General features: G+C 40.8%; 2 long non-coding RNA genes across 3 annotated transcripts in view; one reads left to right on the top strand and one right to left on the bottom strand.

Moving 5' to 3' along the window:
- Positions 1-12,713, bottom strand: part of LOC307179811 — a 135,964-nt gene extending 123,251 nt beyond the window's left edge. For both annotated transcript variants that reach the window (XR_013825559.1, XR_013825560.1), the window contains exons 1-2: positions 12,614-12,713; positions 10,896-11,005 (exon numbers count right to left, since the gene is read on the bottom strand). This is a non-coding gene — a long non-coding RNA (uncharacterized lncRNA). The remainder of the gene's footprint in view (positions 1-10,895; positions 11,006-12,613) is intronic.
- A 116-nt stretch (positions 12,714-12,829) lies between these two features.
- On the top strand, positions 12,830-16,972 carry LOC307179683. The gene is made up of 3 exons (XR_013825511.1): positions 12,830-13,051; positions 15,723-15,911; positions 16,782-16,972. It is a non-coding gene; the product is annotated as an uncharacterized lncRNA (long non-coding RNA).
- The last annotated feature ends 10,743 nt before the right edge of the window (positions 16,973-27,715 follow it).

Below are 27,715 nucleotides of genomic sequence, written 5' to 3' on the forward strand. Positions count from 1 at the left end.
GCAGAATTTGGTTACTTTTCTGTACTTGGTTCACTTTTTGGTATTTTTTTCTCACTTGGAATAAGTTTCTGAAGCTTGGCATGAAATGTCTGCTTTGAATTCTGAAATGATTCCGCTAGGTTTGTGTAGATCACCTGATGGATAAATTGCAGATCACATGGATTATGTGTGAATTGTGGGTTTTCCTTTAAAATCAGTTCGTTAGAATTAGCAGAAAATTAACGAAAACACGATGCAGGCACAGGGTATGGCAGCGCTATTTGTAACAGCAAAATACAAGAAACACCCCCAATATCCACCATTACCGGAATGGCTGCATAAATGGTAAAATAAAATGAAGACTATCCTCATGCATTTCGATGTGTCATCCCGGGATGTGTTTTTAGATGAAAAAAAGGAGGGTTCAGAAGAGTGTTTATGATACTATCAATTCGTGTGTGTGTGTACACACATATTTGTGTATGCTTGCGTGTGTGCACACTTGCTTGTATTTTCAGAAAGCAACAGTGGAAGGTTAACCCCAAAGCACCTGAAAATACCCACCTACCTGGGAAGGAAGGGCACAGAAGGAGGCAGGCTTGGGAGCTAATGTTGTCTGAACATCTTTATTTTTTACTTTGACTTTGGAAAGATACTCCGTCTTACAAAATAATAAAACCAAAAAGAAACAAACAATCTATCTCCCACCCCAAGAAAATCTAAAACTAACTAAGAAAAATGTTGGTTGGCTGGTTGGAAACAAATCTTAATAATCATAGAGCAGTAAAGTGCTAAACAGTGCAGACAGGTAGATAGATGAGCCAATTTATTTTCATTGAGAAGAATTATCTGAGGAGAAAGTTAGCCTTCTCTCCATATGTCATTAAATTCTAAATCCATTACTGAGGTTTTGATATTTGCCATGAACAAGATCTAATACTGCAAAATGTGTTCTTGTCCTCTGGGTATAGGAAGAAGCTAAACAACACATGGAAATTAGACCAAATGGTTGTGGGATGATCAAAGCAGAGCGGGAAGGGATCCCTGTTCCTGTTTGCCTTCCCTTTACTGACTTCTCAAGTTTCTGACCTGTCAGGGTTATAGAATCTATTGTGTCATCAGATTTCACGGGTTTGTAAGGAGGATGACCCCTGAGGGTTTTCCCCGTTGCCTGAGCATTGGTTCGCAGCTGTCATGTACTAGTAGGTGGGGATCCTTGTGATCTGTTTCCAGATGGATTGATAACTACTCCTCGGCTTGCTGAACTTCTCAGGGTTTGGAGGGTGATTCCTGATTGCCCAAACTTTTCTTCTAGACTTTGCCTGCCTTATAGAAACAACTAACAGCATGACTATTTTAAATGGGTTTGTCATTTTACATGTTACAGATTGTTCAAGTGAGTGGCAAAATAAAAAACGGAACAGCAAAAATATTGACTAGAAGCAGAACAATGGACAATTATGATATGGTAAACTGTACAGATTACATAGCTGTGAAAAGCTGGAAGAGCTGCCAGGAGAGTTCCTGGTAATTTAAAAGAGGTGAATTACTCTGAAGACAGTTGTGTCAGAAACAAACATGGTATATACATTGAGCTTCCAGAAGGCTGCAACTTGGAGAATCAATCACCTCAGTGTGCAAACCTAGTTTTCTTTTACTTATTTCATCGAAGTGAAATGAAGTGCCAGAAACTTTCTTGGAAATTTTCTGAATGAAATTGACTAGAAATTGGACTGTTCATTATGAAAACACAGCTGCTGCCATATTTTAAGAATTTTTTTTACTTGATTTTTCCCCAAGATAAACAGCAACTGTTTTTTGACACATTATCCTCTTTAATAATGAAAGAACTTTGATTCTAGTTATACTTAGAAAATGGTCACAAAAGGTAAAATGCCATCCATACTGCCGCTCTTTTCCATAACCATGGAAAGTTTAAACTCTTTGTTTAAAAAGTCAAAAGTAAAGTGCCAGGTTTTAATAAGTTTCTCTGGTCTAAACGTGGGAATAAATCAAAAACGTTTGGAACCAAAAGGATCCTGATAGTATTTGTTATTTTAAAATGCTTCAAGGCATCCCAGCAAAAAGGTTTGAAATTTGAAAATCCCTGGAGCCTTCCGAAGTGTTTACACATTCTGTTATCAGAATACAGAAACAGAGTAGTAGACAGGCTCACTTTTAATTTTACAAATTAAATTTGATTTCTCAAACACCCAACACCCAACTCTGTTTTTCAACACAGTGTAAAAATGTAATCAAGGAAAAAATTAACACATTTTATGAAATATAATGAGCGTCTGATTCCTGATGAATTTTATCAGTGATACTGTTTTTTATGTGCAATAGCTCAAAAACTTTTTATATCATGTTATTACCTCTAGTATCAATTATCTTCCTTTGAGTGTGGGGATTTGGAATGTTTATCATTTCCCATAAATCTCTTAATCCATTTCTAATCCCAGAGATTTATCCATAAGGACTAAATAGCAATTTGGTAAATATTCTACCCTTCTTATCAGCTAAATGAAATGGACAAAGATAGCAGCCATAGGCGTTCTAAGAGCACCTAATCCAGTGACAGAGGACTCTCTAATCCTTTTGTTAATTTTGTATTATCACGAAACAGGAAGATCTAATATGTAACAGGTTTAAAACAAAAAACGACCAAAACCAGCTAAAGACAATAAGGACCAAGTGGGAGGTCTCTAACGGTGCACCGAGCTGCACAAGCACGCTAGGTGAGAGGGCTGACTTATCAGTCCTGGAGGAAGATCCCCTCTCTCCGGCAGAGACTGAATTGCAACATGGAGCTCACAAAAGTCTAAGAATCAAACTGGAACATTCGATATGAAGAACAGAATGCAAGATCGGTTGTGCTATGCTTCCTGGGCATATCGGCCACAGACGACAGTCACTGTCATCACATGCAGGCTCTGAAGCCAGCCTGCTGGTGCGTCTTGTCCTTTCCTGCTCTCTGACCTGGGGGACCTGAACTAGCCCGTCAGTTCCTTGTTTTCCTCATCTGTAAATTGGGCACAACATTAGCACCTCCTTCCCAGGTTTATGTGAGGATTTAGTGATTTAAACCATGGGTGCAACTTAAAACAATACCTAGGACATAGTAAACTTTCAAAACGATAGTATCTAATACTCCTCTTTCAGGAGAGGGGACAGAAATGTTGCATAGCCCCATAGATTATACAAAATAATATAGGCTCATGTCAAAGGGGACCCTTATTACCGTTTCATAAAGGATGAGGAGAGATCGTACCCTGCCAGAACTGTACGTAAAGAAATCATTCTACTGATGAAGACTGAAAATTACCATTGCTAGTTCATGGCCTCACAAAGCTATCAAAAAGGACTTAGATTTTAGGAGGGTGCTCTGGTTAGGAGTGTTCATCTAAGATAACGTTACCCAGAGGTGCTTTATGTGTAGGAGTTCTTGGTGCTCTTTCCACATACATCCTGGGCACCCACCTTCCCCTGTGGACTGAGCCTAGAGTCTCCTGGAACCCTCTGCCCAGGGGCTTTTGCTGGCATGCCGCAGGAGTTGATGCCCCTGGAGCAGCCTCCAGAGATGATGCTTGGCAATCGGGGGATAAATAACCCAGCTTCCTTCCCTCTGAGGGAGAAGCAGGAAAGTGATTTCTACAGCACCTGCCGGAAGTCCTAAAACAGTAATCTGCTCCTTGACACACCCTTTGTTCACGTCATCCCCTTTCCTTCCTGAGATCGCCTCCCAAAAGTTGCCCTTTAATCCTTAACTCAGCATCTGTTTCTAGCAGAACCTCTAACTCCCCTCTACTAAAGAGCTCTAAGATCATACATAACAAGTTTTTTAAAGTGATTTGAAGAATGTCCTCTCAGGGCCAGGAAGAGAGATTATATGTCATTCAAAAGCTATCTTAAGCTATGTCATTCTCTTTCCAAATATATGACAATATGTTTTTACAAACATTCTAATGAGAATTTCTCTCTCCTATGAGATGTGACCCCCAGGAGAAAGGAAAAGGATGTATGGCTGGAATCCTGAGCCCTGAATTCTCTATGAGCTTCCCCCTGTTGTTCGGGGGCACAAAGAAGATATGGAGAAGAGACATTCCAAAAAATTATACTTTAAATTGTTTTAAGTCTTTGGCCTCAGATCCTGAGTGTTTGAACACTGGGCTCTTGTGAGTGTGCTGTACTGACTTCTGGAAGAAGGAAACCCTGTCCTTCTTTCTACTCTCATCTTTTTCTCAAGGGGGCAAGGCAAGGTTTTGAATCGTTCAGATTCCAGGGTTCTCATGGCAGCCACTTTTGCTGGGGATTCATCCTGACTCAGTGGGGTTCTGCTTTGGCACAAAATCCTAGCTTATACAAAGTACTATATTTCCTACGTTGCCACAATTGTGCATACAGGGCCTTTTGAGGAGGAAGCTTGGCTAACCAGGGCAGAGAACGGGAGATCTGAGGATTCTTGGAGCACTGTCTTTTTTTTTTAAGATTAAAAAAAGAAATTATTTATGTTATTTATTTATTTTTGGCTGCGTTAGGTCTTCGTTGCTGCACACAGGCTTTCTCTAGTCGCGGCTTCTCATTGCAGTGGCTTCTCTTGTTGTGGAGCACGGGCTCTAGGTGCACGGGTTTCAGTAGTCGTGGCTCGCGGGCTCTAGAGCGCAGGCTCAGTAGTTGTGGCACACAGACTTAGTTGCCCTGCGGCATGTGCTATCTTCCTGGACCAGGGCTCGAACCCGTGTCCCCTGCATCGGCAGGTGGATTCTCAACCACTGCGCCACCAGGGAAGCCCCTGGAGCCCTGTCTTAATGTGACTCTTGTATAAGATCACCCTCTCGTTTGCCGGAAACACAAGAGCCACGATGACTTCATTTGTATAGACTACACAGTAAGGGAGTCTAGGCTACAAATAGGCTTCACTTTCTCCTTCCTTTTTATCCACATCCAAACCTTGGCCACTAAGGGACCGCTCAGATCACAAGAGGCAAAGGAAAATAAACCTCACAAAAATTACACCAAGGGAAAGAGATATTTTATACTCTAAAATCCAGAGCATAGCAGGTATCGGCTAGGATGGTCCCTCCCCAGGCATTTCTGGGTGGTACAGGGAAGATTTCTCAGAGAGCAGGCCTTGTCATGCATTCCACAGGTATTTATTGAGCACCTACTGAACACTAGGAATGTCACAGTGAAAAAAATTACAAAGTCCCTGCTTTAACAGAACTTACCACACAGTTGTAGCAAAATAAAGAATCCAGAGAGAAATTCCTACTCCAGTGTGCTGTTTCAAATAGAAAAGATTATTTATAAGCGGAATCCACAATTATGAATGTACATTAAAGGATTTAACTCATTCACGTGGCAAAACGACATGAGGAAAGTCTGCTAGAGGCTTCTGCTTAAGTTCTTCTTATTCATCACACAGAGACAAGGAAAGTCACTCTTTTCCCCATAGAACCTGCACTGATACTTCCCAGATCCTTGATGTGAAATAGCTTTAGGAGGAACCCAGCACTCTGCAAAGCAGAGAGAAGGAACAAACAATCCGAGCCCTGGCACACATTTCTGCTTTGGGAGATCAAATGATTCTGAAGCCTGTATTCTTTATGGATTTCCTTTTATGTGAGATTCTAGAGTAGCTGCATTAGTGTTGGAGGGGTTTCTTTTTTTTTCCAAATACAAATATTTTCATGGACTTAGAAATTGCTATTAGGAAGAGTGGCAGTCAGAAACCCCAGGGAACTGGAAGGCATCTGCAATGGCTTATTTGGTCATCTGAGGTTGGAGGCAGTGTGGCACCTAGAAGGTATTAAGGTATGGAAATGTGTTTGTTCACGGCACGCAGTGGTAGACAGCTAAGCCAGATACCGTCTGCGTGTCCATCAAAGGCAAGGATGTGAGGGGCTGGCTTGCTGCTGCTGAGAAGTAGCACTGATGCTACGGTTGGATGCTATGGGCTGGATCTACGGGTTGGATAGCTGATTCTATGGACAATGAAAAGACTGAAGATTAAAGAAAGAAAATGATTAGCCAGTTTTTAAAATTCTTGACTCCAAGGATAGATGAAATCTCAGGGGCTTCCTAGGATTGCTAAATGAATCTCTCATCTTTTCATGAGCAGAACTGAAATAGCTGAAGAGCAAATGTGTTGTATATTTCTTCAGGTTGTGGATTTCCACACCAGTTGACTTTACAACCTTAGCAGAATCTTGTGAGACAGTTAGGGCCATGGCTGGTAATAATGGAACTCCCGGCATTGGAACTGGATAATCTAGTATGACTTAGAGGGGTAGAGGAACCAGGATCTAACTTCCTGCCTTGTGTAAAGACTCAGAATCTCATTGCTTGAGAATCTCATATTCTGGGGGATATGTCTGTGCTTGCTTGAGCAAGGAGAGGAAACATAATTTTCGATTGGGCTGAATTTCTTTATATGAGTGCCAGAATTCTGGATTCAGTGGAACTTCAACAGCTGGAAATAATGCTAACTGTTTCACTGAGTGACTAAAATAAGGTCTTGGGTGGCTCTTGCTAACTCAAACTGAGAGGGCAGAAAACTTTTGGGATAAGTGAGTAAAGAAATCCAAAGATATTGGGATGTTGGGGTAAATTGAACAGGTGTGGCTGGCTTCTCTCCTCCTCACTTTGAGCCAGGGAGGGCCCTGAAGACAGAGCGTTCATCAGAGCCTTCTGAGAGCAATGCCAGCAGGTCAGACATCTTTCCTGGCAGTCTGTAGGCTATAGAGCTGCTGGAGAAAGATGCTGAAATGGAAATGACTCCCTGATTTCAATGGATAGGGGAAGTTCCTGGGGTGACAGAGTCACAGGGTCATGCTTAATCACCAAGAGCAAGAGACATGTGGTTACTATCATAGGCATCAGGCACTGCATGGTGATCAGAGTGGCTCGATCTGGTCTGCAAGATCAGTGATGGTGGCTAGATAACTTGGGATTCCTAGGATAAAAACTGATGGCGAGCCCATTCGAGTCCTACTTGATTTGTACATCTGAGCAAGGACAGTTCAGGTAAACAAAGGTCTGTCTTGGACACAGGGATAATGGCAATCCTTCGCCTGATTCACAATCTCAGAGCCCTTTGACTGAAGGAGATGTCAGGAATACATAAGGAAATCTGTGCAATAGCAAACCAGTAATATTCTTTGAGTCTCCCTGTTAGCATTCCTTGAAGGACTCTACCATAAAATAAGAATAACCATAAAAACAAACAAATGGGGCTTCCCTGGTGGCGCAGTGGTTGAGAGTCTGCCTGCTAATGCAGGGGACACGGGTTCATGCCCCGATCTGGGAAGATCCCACATGCCGCGGAGCGGCTGGGCCCGTGAGCCATGGCCGCTGAGCCTGCGTGTCCGGAGCCTGTGCTCGGCAACGGGAGAGGCCACAACAGTGAGAGGTCCGCGTACCGCAAAAACAAACAAACAAACAAACGAACAAATGAATATAACAAAACAGAAACAGACTCACAGAGAAAACAAACTAATGGGGAGATGGCTTGGGGAAGGAGCAAGACAGGGAAAGGATGTGAAGAGGTACAAACCACTAGGTACAAAATAAGTTACAAGAATGTAATGTGCAGCGCAAGAAATATATCCAACATTTTATAATAACTTTAAATGGAGTATAATCTATAAAAACATCAAATTTTACTGTGTATACCTGAAACTAATATTGTAAATCAACTATGTTTCACAAAAAAATTTTTTTTTTAAAGAGAATAACCATAAGAAGGGAAAGGGAGATACCCAGATCTTCACGATCAAATGTAGGTATTAGCCCATCTACCTGATTCCCTTCAGGCAAAGCCTCCTGCAGATCTCCCTGAAAACTGCTCTAGCAACATGTTTACAGCAACCCAGGCTGGTAGAGTGATGGCAGAGTGGACTCAGGCTACAGGTTCTAGACCCCAGACCCCTGATCACACCAGGATCCAAGGGGAGAAACCTGGACACCATGGATCTGCCTTGTTTTACTATCATAACTATAAGGCTTGAACACCAGCCTCTGATCATGCCAGGGGAAAGGCTGATACCTCTCTAATCCTAGAGCTTAAAAGTCCCAAAGCCCCAAATTTGGGGTACCTCTCCCAGCATCAGTCAGATGTTGGGACCCATAACATCCACCTGTGCTGTTCCAGAATTCTAAGGGCCACAGAAGATCACACGCTCACTACTGCTTTTATCTGTGTACGTTTCTCCAGTGAATGCTGTCTCAGAAGACCTAGTAGGTAGAGCATTGGATCCTTCACACCTACTCATTTGACAGTGGTACCATCCAACAACTGCTCTTACCTGATTCCTGAGGCCAGTGAATATGAGTACAGTCTAGCGAGAGCAGAGCCCGTTAGGGTCAGGAGATAAGAGAATTTTGACCAGAGGACACAACCATGGTGATTTTCCCAACTATCAAATGCAAAATTAAGATACAGTGGATCCTCATTACCCACAGATGCTTATTTGAGAATTGGCTACTCAATAAAATTTATTTGTAACCTCAGCACCAATACTGGCAGAGCTTGTGCCATCATTCATGGACATTAAGAACAGCAGGCATCATTAGTTACACAATTATACATATTCCCTGCTGAGGTCCATCAAGGAGATGCTCTATTTTCTTATTTCAATTCTCACATAGAGATGCCCAGAGGACGGAAACAGCAGCGGGCAGAGCTCTGCAAGAAGCTCCGGTTCTGGGGCTGGCTGAATGGGGTTTGAAACCCAACTCTGCAGCCTGCTGGCGAGCAGCCTCAGGCAAGTCACATAACACTTTTGAAGACTGTTTTCACTTCTGTAAAATCAAGAACAGAGCACTGACCAGGATAAACTGTTTTTAGGATTTAAAATACACACACACAACTTTAAATATATATCTTTCCCCTAGGAGCAATGGCTCAGTATTCACGAATCCAGTGTTGGGGCAACTTTATAGTACATAACTGCCATGAATAACAAAAAACAGAATCAGCTGTAGATATTTCCAGCAACAGATAGAAACCACACTGGTTCCTTGAACTGTGATAATTCCTATAAAGTTGGATGATAATACCATGTATTTCTTAGATTGTTAGGAAGTTAGATGAATTAATAGATGTAAATAAAGTTCTCAAAATAGTGTCTGGACAGTAGTAAAAGCGATACAAGATTTTGTTATTATTAATATCATTGGTAGGAATCGCTAAGTGGAAGCTTCTGGAGTTTTTCCTGCCCACAACAGAAATATGTCAAAGGCAATACCACAGCCCTGTTGGAATTACAAAAATTTGCAATGTCATTAAAGGCTTGAGAGATGTAGGAGTGAAGATTACATCACTTCCGTAGTTAGCTGTCCAGTTTGGCTAGTGAAAAAGACGGATTGATAACAGAGAATGACAATAGATTATCCAACGTTTAATCAAGTGGGGACTTGATCTTGCAAATTTGTACAGGATGTGGTCTCTTCATTGGAACAGATCAATACAGCCCTTCCTAACCACCCACTGATTTGACAAATGCTTTCTTCTCTATCTCCAAAAGCAGTAAATAGCAGAAATTCGTTTTCATGTGACAGAGACAGGCATCATCTTCACTGTCTTGCCACAGGTTTATATCAACTTTCTAGTTCTGTGTCCCAAGTCATTCTGCAGGGACGAGTAGTTACCTCATCAATGCTCTGGACATCACCCTACTGACATAATGCAGCTAGAAAACAGAGCAGGGTCCCTATTACTTTGGTAAGATGATGCACACGAGTGCCACAGCCTGGAAAATAAATGCCACAGAAGTACAGAGAGCTTCCACTTCCCTAAGATTTAGGAGTGTCCTATGGTCTAAAGTATCTGCTCTTCCAAAATGGAAAAAAAAAACAATGTGCAATCCTTTGGTTTAAAAAAATATATGTTATACATTAAATATCTGTGAGTTGTACTGACCCATATGCAGGGGCCCTGAACAATAGCCCGTTTGACCCAGAGAACAGGAATGCTCTCCCACTGGTGCAATATTTGGTCTTTACGGCCCAGTGGATCCTGTGGATGCTGAATAGACCCTGTGGTGAGAGAAAGAGCAGGGGCTCTGATGACTTGGGAGAAAAACCACGGCTTCTCTATAAGTAAATAGACCTTGACTTGCCTCTGAGCCCTGGCAGGCCGTGAAGCCGTGACTGTACGCTCTCGTGTGACTGTTAGACCTTGGAGGCTCAACATCAGGTCTGACTTACTGTATCACAAATTTTGGTATTCGTGGTGGCTGAGTTTTACACTTCGTAAATATGTGAACTTGGGCAAGTTTCCTTTTTGTTCTTTGGTTTCACATTAACCAGAGGTTAATGATAGTAAATACCTGGCAATATTTTGATGGGATTAAATGCATTAACACATGCAGACCACTTGTAAGTGTCTGGCACATAGTAACAGGGCTTCTTAAGTGTTAACCGTTATAGTTATTTTCCTCCTTTGAGGATACGGACCTGGAACCCGATAGATCCCAGAGGTGTAAGGTTGGGTCACTTGCTGCTCGTTACTCCTGCACACAAACCAACGTACTCTTCCTACTGGGGACCAAAGCATCATATAGGGGTTTCTAATTCGGTATGTAGCATGTATGCTGGGAGATGGGATCCCATCCTCAGAGTATTGCTCCTGAGCTGGTGCTTCGTTGTGGCTTCAGATGTTAATTGCAGAATGCTCATTCCCCCAGGTGTGGGCCAGAGCAGTAATCTTAGGTCTGGAATGTGCTGTTTCTATACCTCTCCATGGGTGACATCGCATTGGCTGTTGTCTGACCTTGACGGTCATTATGATCACTGTGAACCCTGCCCACCCCCCCCAGATTCTGCTGTTTAAAAGCCAGTAACTAGCTTCTTTGCTTCAGGCCCAGCACCTCTCTTGCTATCAGAGAGGAAGGTTCTATGAAAGCTTCTCTTACCCTCAGTCCTGCTCTGCACACGACAGTCACCACTGACTCTTAGTGAAGCTGATGTCTTCTTAACCGGTTAATTTGTGAGCCTCTGAGTGCCCAGTATCCCCTGAGCCTTCCTGTGGAAGGAAAAAAAACCTGAATGATTTTCTGGCCTCACAAAAATATTACCACTCTAGCAGGCCCACTTCTCTGAGCCTTTTAATCAGTTCTCTACAATCTGCCGTAGCAATTCAGGAATTTCAGTTCTGTTCAACATGGATCACTGCTTTCTCCAGGCTGCTAGGGGCCATCTCTGCATCCTCCCCTGCGGTTCTTGGCAGGGTGTTAAGTCCCATATTACAAGAGAACGCTCCAGGTCAATAAACTCTCCCTGGTCATATCTTATTTCCCAGTCCCCTTGATCAGGAAACCTCCCACTGCAATCCCACAAGGACTCCCTGTCTCCTGCCATCCTACATGTCTGCTGGTCATGCTGACTAATTCCTGCGGTTCCTCTGTGGCCTTGGCCCTTTATTCCTCTAGCAGGTCTGATAAGTCCCCGTCTGGGTGATGCTGTGGCTTAACCACGCGTATAGGCCTGGCAGCCACAGGAGGGGTAGGGGCATATCCTGAGAGAACCCCTGTGGGCTTGTGGTGGAGAGCGCTGCACTGTCCCCCTCCATGGGAGCAGGGCCCGTTCTTCACAGGAGGGGTTCACCTGTGCAGGCTCAGAGCATTCAAAAGAGTCTGGGTGCCCGAGCAGGGAGCTGAGCATATGTGGAAACTCTCTGTACTTTCTACTCAATTTTGCTGTGAACCTAAAAGTGCTCTGACAAATAAGGTGTAGGAATAATAATAACAAAAAAAATCCGGGGAATCAAAATCTCAAGAGGCATCTACCGAGATACCCTGATCTCAGGGCCCTGAGCTTGGTGTAACAGACCTGCTTCAGCTGAACCTTCAGCTGTCTTTGAAGATCAGTGACTACGGTCTAAATCCTTAGTTTTGTCTTAAGCTTTTCTCTCTTCTCCCGAGAGAGGAAACTGGCCTCTTTTAGGCTACCAAGGAGGCCCTCTGGCCTTCACATTTGATTTTCAATTATTTGTTCAATACTATTAGCTTTTCATCAGGAAGGACAGTGCCATGACTTAATGACAACCACTAAATCCACTGTCCTGTGCACTGCTTCCATCAGTCATGACATTTCCTTTGCAAGAAGAGGCTCCCAAGTCGCCACCAGCAACTTTCCAGCAGCTGGGGCTCCTCCTGGGTCACGGAGCGCTCGGGCTGGTGTCCTCAGTCCCAAATGGTGCCCCGTGAGCCAGTCCTGGGACCATGTCTTTGCTGCTGGCTTTCTTGAGCTACTCTGGGAGTCAGCTGCGTTCTCTGGGAAGCAGACATTGGCGTGGAGACAGGACTGCAGAGGATTTTTGTGAAGGAGAAAAGGAGGAAGCGGGATTGCGCAATTGGAGCGCTCAGGCCTCGATGCAAAAGAGGCAGATCGCACACAATGTCTGCCAGGCCGCGGGGCGCTCCAGAGCGAGGTCTGCGCGGTAGAGGCTCCGAGCTGGGCGGAAGGGGACAGGCCTTTGTGCCCCGGCCTTGCTGGGCACCCACCGTCCACAAGCCTTCCGGAAAGAGTGTTACCTTGGCTCAAAGGCAGTCGGCTGACCACACCCCCCAAACTGAATTCTGTATGGAGAAAGGATGTGAGCGACTCAGCTCTACTTCATTCACACTCTTACCACCAATTCAGGTACAGCAGTCCCTCCGTATCCGCAGTGTTCGCTTCCCGGTGTTTCCGCGCCGGGAAGTTTTAAGTCGCGCGCCATTCTGAGTACCGGGATGAAGTCTCGCGAGGTCAGCTGCCGGGGCCACGCGGGAACCACTCCTTTGCCCAGCGAACCCCGCCCCTAGTCACTCATTGGCCCTTGGGTTATCAGAGCCACGATCTCAATATCGCGGTACCTGCGTTCCAGGGACCCTTATCTTCCTGAGCAGTGACCTCCAGAATAAGAGGGGTGATGCTGGCAATTCGGAGATGCCTGAGAGAAGCCTGACAGTCCTTCCTTTAAGTAAAAGGTGAAAGTTCTCCACTTAATAAGGAAGGAAAGAAATCCTATGCTGAGGTTACTGAGACCTACGATAAGAACGAACCTTCCATCCGTGAAATTGTGAAGAAGGTAAGAGAAACTCGTGCTAGTTTTGCTGTCAAGCCTCAGACTTCAAATGTGTGTGTGTGGTAAGTGCATACTTCAGATGGAAGAGGCGTTCAGTTCACACAATAAGATATTTTTAGAGAGAGACCATATGCACAACATTTTATTATAGTATATTATTATAATTGTTCAATTTTACTATTATTGTTGTTAACCTCTTACTATGCCTAACTTATAAAGTAAACTTTATCATAGCTACGTGTGTATAGGAAGAGTCATATATAGTGTTTGGTACTCCTGCCGTTTTAGGCATCTGCTGAGGGGTCTTGGACGGTGTCCCCCACGGATAAAGGGGAACTACTATAGTTAAATACAGTGATGAGGTTAATTTGCAGTTTTCATAATGGAACCAGGACATTTCCTCCTCAGCAGGAGAGTTTCCCAAGACGAGTGTCTTTAAAATAATAGTTCATTTTAGCATCAGTGTCTTCCTGAGGGACAGAGAACAATGTGAGTCCACATTACAATAAAACTTCAAAATTTTTTTCATTTAATGACATTTCTTTATTAAGTAACTAAGATCAAATTAGAGAACTAATCTGGAAGGTATTCAGAGTAACAATGAAAATTATTATGCTGCCTTTCACATGTACTTTTAAAAGTACTTACATAAACATTCTCTCATTTGGTCCAGACAATAACCCTATCTATCAGGTGGGCAGAGCAGCATCAGAAATTGCCTTGGTCAAATTTTATTGTTATTCCATAACTTCTAAGAGATTTTCATGACACCAGAAAATTAAAAAAAAAAGATTACCAGATGATAGTATGTGCCCCTAGGTGCTCTAGAAGTGATCCAAGGACCACTAGTTTAAAAACTGAAATACCAGCATATTCTTAATAACCTTGCTCTTATTCACTTCAGTTTTTGTCATGACTTTAAGTTCATATGAATCTGATGAATTTAAAAGGTAAGTTATGTTATTTGTTTGCATTTGAATTTTAACGTTACTACCTGAAATACAAAACATTAGGAAATTTTATAACATCCACTAATTATAACACAAATTTAAAATTTCCGTGATCTACCCATCTTTATTTATGTGCATTTTTACATTCCTATAAATATTTATATATATAATTTTCTACTTTGCCTTTTTTCAAACTTAACCTCATTCCAAAGAATTTCCAAGATCCATAATTCTATATCATCATTACTATAATGTTAAATGACTGTCTAATATTATATCTAGTGTTTTAAAATGTTTTAAACATGGTTTGAATGGGTATTTTAAAAAGAAATCTCATGGGAGATAGACATTTGGGGATATATAAAGTGAAAAAGACATTTTAAAATAATATAAATGCCTTTTGATTTTTTTAGAAACTGAACCAAAACATGTTAAAAATAATTTATAACACTGTTCTTCCCTGTGAGACTTCTCATTGACCTTTCAGCCTGAATACAAAAATAGAAGACTTTATCATAGCTTTAGCCTGTAGGCCTATTTTTAAATATACAACGTCATGACCTAAACTTAATAAAAATCCAACACAAAGAGATGAAAGTGGGAACCTTCTTTGCAGAAATTCCTTTGAGGCTATATCCTGCCTTAATTCTACAAGAAGAATTCCCACAGAAATCAATAGGAGATTAAAATAAATATCAATGGCAGGATACAGTCCAAATTATGAACGAAAAACTTTAAACTTGACAGGTTAATTGTTTTTCAGAAAGAGTGGAATTTGGAAGCAGTATTTTCATGAGGGAAAACCAACATTTCAGCTGTAGATAAATTAGTACACAGCATTTTGTATAGTAGGGGCTTATCTATGGGAGCTATGTCCACCCATTGTGTTATGACATTGGTTTCTGCCATTTTGAAGGGAAGTTTCCTCACCTGCATCCAGATTTTGCAATAGTTGGTCAAGTTTCTAATATGCTTTTATTTTAAGTAGGATAAACAATATACAAGGTGAAAGAAATTTATCTCAAACTCTCCTTGCTTAGTCACATTATTCAAAAATCGTTAAGAAATAAATTCTAATAATATTACACCTGAAAAACTCAAAGGTAAAATTGGGTGACCAATAACCTGATACCCTTTGGCTTCAAAATGTTACAACTAGTACAAATGTATACAAAGTGTTCAGGTTGCCAAATTTGTCATCTAGAACACTTGAATAGAGGTGTGTATAAAAATCAAGTTCGTTCATTATTCAACTTTGCCACTATGCCTTGCACAGCCTCTCTGAGTCACCTTTTTCCTTTTTTGAGAAGAAAGGATAACAATACTTTTCGGTGAAATGAGGATGAGATTCAAGAAAGAGCAACATAATGTACTACTGTTAGAGCACTAGCTATATAGGGCCACAATTAGACTGCAGAGTGGTTGGCATGTAGTATGTGACCAAGAAATATAAGTGGCTGAATCAGTAATATTCATTTCAGAGATGATATTCTATTCAATTAACATTTGATAAGTGCCTATTATATTCAAATTATGTGCAAGGGCTGTAAGAAATGTAATGATTCTAGCAATGCCCCTACACTGACGGGGACTATAATCTGATGGGCAGGTGAACTTGAATCAAGCCAACTATAATACTAAGTCATATGCGTTAGGAGCATAACTAGAGATTTAAATAACGTACTCTAGAGATATAAAGCAATAGCAATGATTTTCCACTGCAGATTAATTGGGGAATTAACTAGAAGATTGAAGAAGAACCCATGGAGGAGAGAATCTAAGAGGAAAAGATCAACTTCTCCAATAGTCAGGATTAAAATGTCAGTGACAGTACTTCATGGTATGATTCATGTTTCCCCGGAAGTGAAAGAACAGACTTGTGCATGAATCTTCTGAGAACAGTGACAAGAATGGTGGGTTTGTTTAACAATTGAAAGGAAAGTACATATAAAGGACATCTTTTATGACATTAAATGGTTCTAGTATGAAGATAACAGAGAAGAAAAATATGGAAGTTAAAATGAGATGTCTAGTCCACAGGGAATAAAGAGTACTTGGTTGAAATGGAAGAAGTTTTTGTTTGTTTGGATTTTTGTTTGTTTGTTTTGGTTTGGTTTGGTTTTTGTTTTCCCGTGAGACCCAAGATCTTGAACAGAAAAAAAAAAAGAAAGTAGAAAAAAAATTAAGTACTACTAGGAAAATGCTATTGCTCTGATTAACTTTAAAAGTTAAGCACAAATTTGTTATCAAGGAAGCTATTAAGGGAGGTCCAAAATAAATGGATATAGTTCCAAATTTGCCTTAGGTTGAAAATGGTCCAATCAAATTTTTTTCTCCATACTGTGTGGAATGAAAACCTCTATCTAAAGCATGTTAGTGTCACTACATTACTTTCTTTGAATACTAGTTTCAGCAAATATTTTAAGATGATCAAGGCGTGAAAATCTGTCTGAGATTAAAAGCCTGCTGTTAGCCTAAGGAATGTAAAAGTAATGAAATGTCAGGAAGAATTCCGTGTACGTGTTTGAGCTTGTAGAACAACTGTGTTCAAAGGAAATTAAACTGAGAAAAAAATTCTGTTTCAATATAGCCAATACATGAGTAAATTAGATAAACTCTTACAAATAAGTATACATTCTCTTTCTCTGATGATAAGAGCTAACGTTTCTTGAGCATTTACTATATTCCAGGTACTGTACTAATTACATTACCCATTTTCTCATTTAATTTTCACAGCAACCTGATGAGGCTAGAGGTAGAAACTATTTTTAATTCTCTTTCAGTAATGAGGAAACTGAAAAGTTGTCTGTGATCAAACAGTTATTAAGCAGAAAGGCAAGGATGGACCCAGGACTCACTCTAAACCACCTTCTGATGTACTTGGAATCACCAGGTATATTTTTTAAAAATTTTGAAAAGAACTTAGAAGTAGATATAATTATATAGCCAGTTCCCATCAATGAATAAGCTTATCTCTGGCAATGAGTTGTTCTCAATGTTTGAAAAGATTTTGTTTATTTTGCTAGGGAAGTATAAAATCTGTTCTGTGTTATAGTAACCAAAAGAGTTTAAGACGTGTTAAGACTATAGTATTCAGGTGTGTTTCCTTTTCTATAGTCTCTTTAATGTTTAATGAGGAAATCTTTTGTCTGATTTTCCTTCTTTAAGAGGGGAATGTTCATCTCCTAAAACGATACATTTAACTATTGTTTTATTCCAGGTAACAATGGTTTTTGAAATTAAAAAAAAATATATATATATATAAGCACAGGTAAGCCACTCCAATAAAATGGAGTCTGTGTTTAAATACTATTATCATTTTTGTGGCATTATATTGAACTTATATTGCTAGAAATACAATCTTGTTTCATTAAGTAACTGCTTGTATGGTTTCTACAAGCCGTTCTTCCCCTACGTTGAGTGTGGTCCTGGGGAACTAGGTAAAAGTTGGGGGGTGGCTTGAGTTGCTGGAGGATTGGGGGCACAGAACGAAGGGAGATGGGGATCTGAGGGGAGAGAGAGTAAGCTGGAAGCTAGGAAATGTGGGAAAATTTAAGTCTATAAAATCAGCCAGTGCACACACAGGCGCTCAGGGAAAGTATCTTCAGAGCATTTCTGAGCCAATTTGCAAAGTTGAGCCTAAAAGATTCCCCCTGTGCACAAGATATGAGGTAAGTCTTCTTTTATAGCTTGGCAGCAGTAAATCCATATGCTGGGAAAGAGATCAATTTTAGACACTTAAAGTTATTAAAGTCTCATTTTCACAACAGAGTCTCGCAACGGTGGACTGTGCAGCTAATGGGATCATTTAACCAAGAAAGGAATTTATCCAAAAAATTCCTTATGGAATGATATTAGAAACTTTTTACTAAGGCAGCAAAACCAGAATTTATTAAATTGTACCATGGACATTCTACAAGCAAATCTAATACTAAAAGTATTAAAAGATTTTTTACAGCCATATCCATAGGGACCTTTATTCCTTGACCTCAGTTTGCCCCTAGAGTCATACAAATTAAGTGGTGAAAGCTGACAGAATGCTTGAATTACCTTAAAATGGCACATTATGAATTTAGTTCAGAAGGAGAGATGATAACCTAACATTTGCTTAAAGTAACATATTTACTAATTGCAAGCTTAACAGAAAAATTGTTTGTGATGATAAGACTATCTTAAGGAGATTACAGTTTCAGAAAATTTCCTTATGATGGAAAAATCCTCTGGTTTGAGATTTTGTACTTGGTGAATTATTATAGAATAAAACAAAATAGAATTTATGATCTAATAACCACAGCTCCCATATGTGGGGTGCCCACTGTATATCAGTGTTGTGTTTGTGCTTGACTTTGCATATATTATCTCATTTAATCATTGCATTAACCCTCCAGAGTAAGTGCTACTCTTTATTGTACAGATGAAAGTGAAGACACAAATTTTAAAAATGGCCTCAATGAGGTTATGTGATTTGCCAGACCTGGGATTAGAAGTCATGTGTGCCTGGCTCCAAAACTCCAGTTTTGAGCACAGGATAAATATGACTATTAATTATACCATTTCCTATGTTATTGGTTGTTACATAAACAAAGAAAATATATATTCCAAAGGGGCATCCTGTGGACACCTGAATCATATTTAGGTTGACTGTGATAAAAACATACAATCAAAAGGACATTTTGTATCATTACCTTTGAACATTTAAGACCAAATCATTTCCCTTACTAGAATTTTGACAGAAGTGTTGGTTTCCCTGGTGGGGATATAACCCTCTTCTTCCTTGTCAGATTCAAAACAAATTGAGGAATAAGATGAAGAGTAAAATATATGGAACATCAAACTGTTGCTTAAAAAAAAACTGATGGGGCTTCCCTGGTGGCTCAGTGGTTGAGAGTCCGTCTGCCGATGCGGGGGACACGGGTTCGTGCCCCGGTCTGGGAAGATCCCACATGCCGTGGAGCGGCTGGGCCCGTGAGCCATGGCCGCTGAGCCTGCGCGTCCGGAGCCTGTGCTCCGCAACGGGAGAGGCCACAGCAGTGAGAGGCCTGCGTACCGCAAAAAAAAAAAAAAAAAAAAAAAAAAAGTGGAACATGTACTCGCTATTCTGTTTCCCATCCCAAATTATGTCCAACCATGCTTTCTGAGGTAACCTAGCCCTGGTTCTGCAATGAGATTTAATAACAATATTAAGAGACATAATAAAATATATAAGTGCTGCAATAATAAAATGGCAGAAAACTTCAGTAGAAGTCCTCGTCTGCACTCAAATTCTCAGGGGGAGCTCAAGGCCACACCTATTGATTCAGAAGTTAATGTTTAAAGTTTAATTTTCTTGACAATACGAGTTAAAAGTTAGAAATTAAAGTAATTCCCAATTTTTTCTTCTGCCCAATCTGTATTAGAGGTTTTTCTCAATGTGTCTGAATATGTGAGAGTGGGGTTATTTCTTCAGGACTTCATACATTTTACTAATTTAACACAAGGTAGCAGATACATCTGTCTTTCTAGTGTCCGAAGAGTAACAGGACATGAGATTATAACCACACTGCCCCTGTATAAACCAACTTTAGGAAAGACAGACAATCCTCAGGCCTTAGAACAGTTTTCTCAGGTAAAATTCCTTTGAACTCATTACACGTTAGCCAAAACTGTGGTTAAAACTCAGTTATTTCTAAACATAAGGCGGAGTATTAATTTATCTATTGCTGTGTGACAAATCACCCCCAAACTTAGCAACTTAAAACAACAAGCATGTATTATCTCACAGTTTCTGTGGTTTGGGAATCCAGGGGGAAGTTTTCTGGTTGGTTTTGGCCCAGAGTCTCCCATGAGGGTGAGTCCAGCTGTCGCCAGGGCTGTAGTCATCACTTCCAAACACTGAAGACTCATTTCCAGACTCACTCACATGGTAATAGGCAACCTACCACTTCTCACCAGCCGCTGGCCAGACACCCCAATTTCTTACAACTTGAGCCTCTCCGTAGGCTGCTTGAGTGCCCTCAGAACATGGCAGTCGGCTTCCCTTGGAGCCAGTGATCTGAGCGAGAGAGAAAGCGAGACAGTGACATAGCACTTTTGTTTATGGTCTAACTTCTGAGTCATATGCTGTGTCTTCTGTCTTATTGTGTTTCTCAGAAATGAGTCACTAAGTCCAGTAATCCCCTCAGCAGAGAGTGTTACACAGGGTTAAATTACGAGGAGGCTGGAAGACTGGCTCCCCGCAAAAAAGGTGATGGAAAAAAAATCTCAATTTTTATCCTCACCAAGATGCCAGTGGTTGGTTGATAGGTGTTCACTAGAAACTCTGACTTGTTAATTTAAATTTAACAGGGGTCAGTCTCCAGCAAAGCGGTTTATACACCGTACCTACTATTTCTGGAGGAGAAATCTGCCCGTGCGTAGCTTCTTAACCTCCATTTCCTCGTTGAGCTCCGTGTTCTTGGCACTTTGGTCTGTATAGACAGTGAGCTCTGTCTGCTCATATAGCTGCCATATATCTTGCAGAAAGACATTTTTAATCCTGTGCCATGTGGCTAATGCCTCTGCCTTTTGTTCTGGAATGGCCTAAGCCTAAGAAGTTTGCTTTTTAGTGATGTTTTTCTTCTTGTGCCCATATTTATTTCAACCAGAAAAGCATTTGCAACATTTTTCTAAAATGAAACTACTGTGGATGCTTCTGAAGCCTGTGCCCCTTCGGCTCCGATGAGACTCAAGACCTCTGTCTTGTGCTCCTCAAGACACTGTCCTTCCTCTGCTTGTGAATTCCTTAAGCTTCTCAGGCAGATTCCCTCGTAACACTGTGAAGCCAGTGAAAGCCCCCGCTACAATAACTATATCGCTTTGAAAGCTGTCCTGTATTTCTTTGAGTCGTTTCCATTTGAACCTGTGGACAAGCCTCATAAATCCACAGTCCTTTCCTCGGCTGTGAATAGAGAACATGATTGGGGGCAGTTGATCCTTGGTCCCTTGCTGCTTATCAGAGCCTGGTGACAACAATTTAAAGATAGAACCTCAGAAAGACTCCCCAGCACACATGAGACTCAGCTGCCCTGTAGCTCGAAAGCAGCTGTATCAGGGTCTACAGATGTATAGAAAAACTCCAGTTCTCTCTAAACTTAACTCTTGCCTCAGCTGCCCTTGAGCCCTAAGACCTCTGCAGCCACAGGCCTCTGTTAGGGTTTTCGCTGTCGGCATATCACATGAGAGTGTACTTCTAGGTCAAGTAGCAACAGCTCTAGCCCTGAGCTGCCTGTGCCTGCCGAGGGCTTTCACTACCTCAAGCATCTTTGTCAGGGCCCTTCTAGACTTACCTCCATGGAAAGATGCCATCCTGGAGAGAAGCAGGCCGTAATCTGCGTCCATAGATCCAGATTGAAATACCATGTGCCCTAAGTCTTACAGGTGCCGGCCCACGCCACACAGCAGCTGAAACTTGGTCCGATATAAGTCGCTACAAGCAAAGTATTTGCTGTAAAACTTATGGTGAAGGCTCCAAACCACACGTTTTAGCCCCAATTAAAAGTCTTTCTATGCATTTATTTTCTTTTTCTACTCAGCTTTGCACTTGCACCTCATTTCGCAATGTTTGCGGCCAATACACCAACTGTTGGTGTCTTTCAGGCTATCCCTCGAAACTGCAGGGCCCCCAGAAAGATAGGAGACCTGCCTGGAAAAAAAGCAGCTGTGATTGTGTTCTTTCTGCCCTGAGGCTGGTTCCCAAAGAGATAAATGGAAGAGAGCTGAGCGTGTCCGGTTTACCTTCCCAAATTACTGACTGCGTAAGTACCTCACTGAGGTGGTCAGAGTTAGTAAAGGGGCAGAAACCAGCTAGGAGCGGGTTACAGTGATTGAGCGTCCTCCAGAGGCAGAAAACGTCAGGACTGAGGAGGACGCTTTCTCTTGGAACAAAAAGATTGAGGGTCTCTCTTAGGCTTAGAGCAGAGGCTAAAGGAGAAAAAAGCCCGCGTCTTACCCTTGGAACATGTTGGGTGTTCTTGTAAAAGCGTACCTGTTGCTTTGTGACGCTCTAATCCCTCCGCTATGGGATTTGAGGAAGAGGTGGCCACATTCACCAGGAAGGAATCCATTCTGCCAGAAGAGGCCACCCTCTTCCTCACAGACCCTTCCCGCTGCGCATCATAGTGATCTGGTGTCAGATGCCTTTTCCCCCTGAACCATCCTCCTTCAGTGTCAACAGTGATCCCCCGAATGCTGGACCCAACAGACCTTCCTCAGTTCTCTTGCAGCGTGATCTCTCTTTGATAGTTGAGACTATGCTTCTGGAAATGGTGTGTTTTATTTTTCAGTATCTCTTGTTCAGAACCTTCTTCTGCCTTGGCTTTCTTAACCCTGAATTCTCCAGCGTCTTTGGCCACATCTCCGAAAGCTCCTTCCCTTCCTCCTTCTCAGAGTCCTCGCGCTTTGTGCCTTCCTTAAAGGAAGTAATGCCACAGACATCTGCCCCGAGCTCTGGTGTCTTCTAACCGTGTGCTCTGCCGTGGCAACACACTCTTTGCCGTGGTTTCTCCAACAATCTCCGTGAGAGTGACTCAGAGCACATTAGCCTTAAGTTAAACTTCCATGTATTTTCAATATTCAAGGTGAATGTGTTCAACACTATATGTGTGTGTGTGTGTGTGTGTGTGTGTGTGTGTACATATGTATGTTTATTTATTTACATAATTTTTTTCCAGAAACCTGCTTTCCCTCATATGTTCTTTACCCCAGTCAATGGAATTCACATTTTTCAAGTCACGTAGGCCATAAACAGACATGGTCCTCTCTCATTTCCACATCTTCCTCATTTCCCATGCTTACCTAGGCAGGTGGGAGGGTATTTATCGTAGGGATTTGTCATGCTCCAGAATCAGTTAGACCTGGGTTCAGTCCCACCTCTCCCGTTTCCTAGCTATGTGATCTTGAGCAAGCTCCTTAACTTCTCTAGTCTTCAGTTCCTGAATCTGTAAAACAGGCATAAGAAACAGAACGTGCCTCATGGGACTGTTAGGAAGATTTAATGAGACAAAAGTGTGTGGAACCCTTAATACAGTGATGGACACAGAGAAATCAGGCCATATATATTTCACTACTCTTAATGCGTGGGTTCTAACTCTGGACTGTCTTTCGATTGTGTGCCCTTTTCATATTTCCACTGCCACTGCCTTTGTTTATTTCCTTTTCTTTTCTCATGTGGATTATTGCATCTGACTGGCCTCCTTGTTTATAGTTTTTCACCCTTTAAATCCATCATTCATACACTCACAAGCTTTCTTTTGCTGAAGCCCAGACCTATTCATGCCACCCTCTGCTGCTTTAATGCTGCAGTGGCTCCCCGTGGTCCACAGGATAATGTCCAGTCCCTAGCACAGCATCCAGGCTCTCAGTAATGTGCTTACAACTTACTTTTCTCAGCACACACTTTAGGCTGCAGTCACACTGAACTCCACTGTTCCTGAGTGCACTTTCATAAGCCTATGACTTCTTTGCAAAAAAAAAAAAAAAAATCCTGCAGCCCTAGCCTGAAATTCTCTGTGCTGTTCACCCTCCAGATACGAGCTAACATTCCTTTCCTTTCTGCTCTATTAGCAGATTTCCCTCTTATGGTCCTCCCCATTTTTAACCTCATCGCAGTGGCTTGTATGTTCGTTTCTGCAAGAACGCTGTAAGCTCCTCCAGAGCAGGGACCATATCCAGTTCTTTGGACAGAGCTGTACCAGCGAGCATGAACACGGAAGATGATTAGAAAACACTAACGTAAATGAAGTTGTAACTCTAATGAACATCCTACGTTAGGATTTTATCATTTTATCATTGTGAATTCTGCTCCTTCGCCAGGTTAGTTTATGTTTTGATCACTATTTGCCTCTTTGCTCCTTCGATGGTTCTGAGGGAGGACACCCATGGCCTGTTCCTGGCAGCATGCCGTGCTAGCTTGCCTGTGAAGAACAAAGGGAAAGTGGGAGGCAGTATGTTCACAGTAGCATAATTAAGGTGTTAAAAATTAAATCTGAGATATAATTGCTAGTTATAATAAGTAAACAAATCAATATAAGATTTTTTAATTAAAATGGCAAGAACAGTAGCAGCAAGATTCCAGATGGAAGGTGTTTCATGGAATTACTGTCAGTCTCTCACACCCTGAGAACCATCAATTCTAACTTTGCTTAGAATCAGGTACAGTTAAAAGAAATGCTGCTTTATTTAGTACCACATAATCAACAGATACCTTTCCAGTGTTCATGCAGTTTTATTTCGCAGTCTCATTTATTTCTTGGTTTTATTGAAGTTCCAGGCCAAATGTGAGCCCTGTGGAGTTAATGAACAAAAGCATCCTTTTCTGCCTCTATTAAAACTTGACTATCGGCTGTTTCACAGTGAATACAGCTCAGCTTCTTCAACGAGGTGCCAATATGCCCTGCACCACTTATAGAGAAATTAAGAAAGGCACCTCAGTGTCATGTAGCAGAACCACTCCAAGTCCCCGAATGCCTGCTAATACGGTCTTTTTATTTTCAAAATAAATGAAAACTCCATTCACTAGGCTGAAGCACAATTTGTCTGTTTAAGCCCCTGCTTTTAAACATTTATTACACCCTATAATTCCTCCTGTGATTCCAGTGTCCTAATTGTAAGACCTACCTTCAAACATAAATGCTAGTAAACATAAGAAATTCTTCTTTGTCTCTCTTTTTTTTTTTTTTTTTTTTTTTTTGCGGTACACGGGCCTCTCACTGTTGTGGCCTCTCCCGTTGCGGAGCACAGGCTCCAGACGCTTAGGCTCAGCGGCCATGGCTCACGGGCCCAGCCGCTCCGCGGCATGTGGGATCCTCCCGGACCGGGGAACGAACCCGTGTCCCCTGCATCGGCAGGCGGACTCTCAACCACTAGCGCCACCAGGGAAGCCCCTCTTTGTCTCTCTTTTAAGTAAAATATTGATTATTTTCTAAATATAAAATCCATATTCATTATAGTAAAACAAGAAAATACAAAAAAAGAGAGAAAAAAAATTTTTTTACCATCCAGATACAGCTAGCTACTCTTTGTACTGTAACATTTTAGATGTCTTCCTATGTGTTTTACAATGTTTTGTATAGCTATGATCTGCTAGACAGTCTTGTAGAGTTATGTCCTTATTTTGTCATTTGACATTTAACGCATTTCCCACATTAATAAAACTGTATATAAAATTTAATGGTCATATGAATATATCATCATTTATTAACCATTCTCTTATTAATGTGTATTTTAGTGTGTCTTAAGGTTTTAGTCATTATAAATAATGATGCCCTAAACAGTTTTGTGTCATAAAATTTTTCTTCATGGTTAAGATAGACAGAAAATTGACTGTATTTTCAGCCTACAGGTCTTCCCATTTCATAGGAACAGAAACCCAGTTCCTATGGGAAATTCATTTCATTACCTTATTGAAATCAGTGTCAGCCATGCAGTGAGATGCATGGGCATGGTCTTCAGAACACTACCTCATTTTCCTGGAAAGTGTGATTGGTTCAGAGAAAGGCATATGACGTGGGCCGGCATAATCAGAGATTTTTCCAGGACTTCTTGGTTGGGCTTTCACTCAGGCTGCTAACCTTGTAGGCAGCGTTGCTCATTGTTACGAGGGAATCTGCCTGAATGGTAGAGAAAAAAGATAGAGCTTTGAACTATATCATTTAAGCCATATATAAAACATTTCCACCCAACAGCAGCAGAATAACACATTTTTTTCTCAAGTGCACTTACAACTTTCTTCAGGATGGGGCACATGTTAGATCACAAAACAAGTACTAACAAATTTAAGGTTGCAATTATATCAAGTATCTTCTCTAACCACAGTGGAATGAATCTAAAAATTAACAGAAAAGGAAAACTTGAAAAGTCACAAATATGTGGAAATTATACCACACTCTTGAACAACCAGTGGCTCAAAGAAGAATTGAAAAGGGAAATTAGAATATATCTTGAGACAAACAAACGAAAACACAACATACCAAAAATGGGATGCAACAGAAGCAGTACTGAAACGAAAGTTTATAGCACTATACACCTACATTGTAAAAAAGAAGAAGTGTCTCAAACAACAACCTAACTCTACACATTAAGGAACTAAAAAAAGAAGAGCAAACTAAACCCAAACTTAGCCAAGGGAAGGAAATGATAAAGATTAGAGCAGAAATAAATGAAATATAGAGTAGAAAAAAATGGGAAAAAATAAATAGAACTAAAAGTTGATTTTTTAAAAAAGATAAAACTGACAAACCTTTTAAGGTTGTCAAAACTTTTAAAAGGTAAACAAAATTGACTAATCAAGAAAAGAAAAAAAGGACTTTTTTGAAATGAAAGAGGAGACATAACAACTGTTACCACACAAATACGAAGAATTATGAGACTACTATGAACAATTATATGCCAACCAATTAAATAATCTAGGAGAAATGAATAAATTCCTGGAAATATATAACTTTCTGAGACTGAATGATGAAGAAATAGGATATCTGAACAGAAATATAACTAGTAAGGAGACTGAATCAGTAATCAAAAACCTCCCAAAAAAGAAAAGCTCAGGACCAGCGGCTTCACCGTGAATTCCACCAAGCTTTTAAAGAATTTATGACAGTCCTTCTTAAACTCTTCCAAAAAAATTGAGGAGTGAGGAACACTTCCAAATGTATTTTATGAGGCAAGAATTATCATGATACCAAAGCCAGAAAAAGCCATTACGAGAAAAGAAAACTACAGGCCAGTATCCCTGATAAATATAGATGCAAAAATCTTCACCAGCACACTAGTGAATCTAATCAAATTCACAGGACATTAAAAGGATCAGATACCATGACCAAGTGGGATTTGTCCCTGGGATGCAAGGATGGTTTAACATATGAAAAGCAATCCATGTGATATTTACCACAGAGGGTAAAAATCACATGATCATCTCAATAGATGTAGAAGAAGCATTTACAAAATTCAACACCCTATGTGATTAAAAAACACTGAACAAACTAGAAATAGCATGACATTTCCTTATAATAAAGACCATATATGGGAAGTCCACAGTTAACATGCTTAATGGTGAAAAACTGGAAGCTTTTCCGGTAAGGTCAGGAATGAACTAAAGATGCTCATTCTCACCACTTCTGTTCATCATAGTACTAGAAATCCTAGCCAGAGCATCATGCAAGACAAAGAAATAAAAGACATCCAAATTGGAAAAGAAGAAGTACAATTGTCAGTTTGCATATGACATAATCTTACATGTAGAAAACCCTAAAGATTCCACAAAAAATTGTTAGAAATTCATTAAGTTGCAAGATATAAAATCATACAAAAATCAGTTGCATTTCTATACACTAACAACAATCTGAAAAGGGAATTAATAAAACAATCCCATTTACAGTAGCATCAAAAAGAATAAAATACTTAGGAATAAACTTAACCAAGGAGGCAAATGATTTATACACTGAAAAGTATAAGATATTAAAGAAAGCAATGAAAGAAGTTACAAATAAATAGAAAGGCATCCCATGTTCATGGATTGGAAGACTTAATATTGTTAAAATGTCCCTACTACCCAAAGCTATCTATAGATTCAATGTAGTCCCTATCAAAACTCCAATGGTGTTTTTTACAGAAATAGAAAATATAATCCTAAAATTCATCTGGAACCACAGAAGACCCTGAATAGCCAAAACAATCTTGAGAAAGAAGAACAAAGCAGGAATTCTCA

The sequence above is a fragment of the Stenella coeruleoalba genome (assembly GCF_951394435.1).
Source record: "Stenella coeruleoalba genome assembly, chromosome: 21".
Lineage (NCBI taxonomy): Eukaryota > Metazoa > Chordata > Mammalia > Artiodactyla > Delphinidae > Stenella > Stenella coeruleoalba.